This window comes from Cryptomeria japonica, chromosome 8 (assembly GCF_030272615.1).
Source record: "Cryptomeria japonica chromosome 8, Sugi_1.0, whole genome shotgun sequence".
Classification (NCBI taxonomy): domain Eukaryota; kingdom Viridiplantae; phylum Streptophyta; class Pinopsida; order Cupressales; family Cupressaceae; genus Cryptomeria; species Cryptomeria japonica.
Genome location: NC_081412.1, coordinates 161344214 through 161346140, shown reverse-complemented (window position 1 = coordinate 161346140; position 1927 = coordinate 161344214). Strand labels below are relative to the sequence as shown.

The 1927-nt window shown below is 39.2% G+C and overlaps 1 long non-coding RNA gene across 1 annotated transcript; it reads left to right on the top strand.

The window, feature by feature from the left end:
• Positions 1 to 957: 957 nt before the first annotated feature.
• On the top strand, positions 958 to 1927 carry LOC131044806 (uncharacterized). The gene is made up of 2 exons (XR_009105707.1): positions 958 to 1306; positions 1603 to 1927. It is a non-coding gene; the product is annotated as an uncharacterized LOC131044806 (long non-coding RNA).

Here is a 1927-nt window from a genome sequence, read left to right as displayed (position 1 = left end):
CATGAACTTACGAGGAGGGCACTTTTCCAAATCAACAGAGGCAAAGAATATAGCAAAATCTTTTAACCTAGCTTTTTCTAAAGTCAGAATCCTTACCTTCTGGATTGGGTTGTCCATTTCCGGGTGTTGTAAGAAATTTGGCATCATTCGCCACTCCATTCGCAGAGCTCACCACCGTCTCAAAGAAAGATTTCTTGTGTTGTGGAGACGGATGCGGAGGTGGAGCGGGAACAGAGTTTGGCTGGGTTAAATGAGGTGCATTGAATGCACCATCAAACTCTGACTCCATAAGGAGCCGAGTGCAGGACGGACGACCAAGGTAATGAAGCTTCGGGTGAAACGAAAATTAAATGCAACGAAAAAAAATGCTACTAAAGTTGCATAAGTATTAAAGCAGAGAAAATAAGGATCAAACCCTGTGGAGGAGGGACGCCTCCTCCACCAAACACATGTATCGAGCCTCCCATGTCATCGAGGTCGCCTTTCACATGCCCAGCTCAGCAAAAAAATCCGCATCATTCACCAACATTTCTCACATATTTTTCATAAATTATTAAAATTATATGATATTCAGTTATGAAATATGTCAAATATATCAAAGATCATATTACATCAGTCAATAATTACAATTTAAAAAAAAAAAAGAAAAAAGTAATAATGAATTTGTAAGGAATTTTCGAAACGAATCCATCCTACTGTCTTTCATAAGTGCCGTTTGAATTTAAAATATTGGGTGAGTTGGACAGGAACATGTCTTACTGTGGTGGGCCCACTTGTCATATAATCTTTTATATTTTAACGGGAAAAATAGACTTTCACGTGGCGACTAATTTGAACCCGCCTTCTTGTGACGTAAGCGATGTTAACTGGCATTTGCCGGTAGCATTCCTTGGTAGCCAATAATAATAAGGCAGTGGTGCGTAGAAGCTTCATAGCTGTTGAAATTGTAGGCGACTATTGACCAACCCTCTTGTTCAACTTTACAGCCGCCAGCGAGGAAGTTTCTACCTGCTACCGGCGGTCAATGAACATGCCCGATAAGTAATTAATCCACGTGCTCATTTCGATTCTTTATATTCCCGCTTCTAGCCAAACCCTGGCATCGTTTAATCTTCTGCAGAAACAGAAATTGGGAGAGAATTCTGTGTGTGAAGGATTTTGATTTTTAAGGGTTGAGAAGCTTTTGGAAAAATGTCAAGCAGAGCTTTCATTAGTGCAGTTATGGCGGTGGTCTTGAGCATGTTTGCCGTAATGGCGGTGAATGCTCAAGAAGTTTCAGCCCCTGCTCCTGCCCCTACCAGCGATGGTAAGGATCTTTTCTGTTTTTTTATTAGTACTGGTTTTGAATTGGATGCACAAATTGTTATTTCTTCTGATTAAAGGTTGATTCTGTCTGGATCTTTTAATGTCTGTTTCTTGAGGAGTTGATTTGCCCTCATTCTTATGGTGGATTGAAGCCCTTATTTCCAACCAAATATAATTTCTTCATTTCTCATAGGTTTTCTGTGAAGCAATTGATTTCAGCAATAGATCCCCCAAAAATATTGTCCGTTTCATAATTTGTTTTGTGCGCTTTTTAATATTATGAATGAATGGATGCAGGGTACGCCATTGACCAAGGAATCGCCTCTATTCTCATGCTGGTGGCACTGCTGCTCACCTACTTCTTGCACTGATTGCACACCAGACATTCTTTCTTCGGATCGCACAGATTGTTTTCCTTATTAAATTAGGGTCTGCATAAATTTTCAAATCAAGTGCTGCAAAGATTGATCTCCTATTCTTTATTCATTATCCATTCCTTCTCTGCAAAAGTCGATCTCCAATTCGTTCTTCATTATCCGTGCCTGTCAGGGCATGATTGTACAATAGCAAATTTTCATTATGATTATTTTTATATGAGAAATAAATTCTTTTATTAAAATCA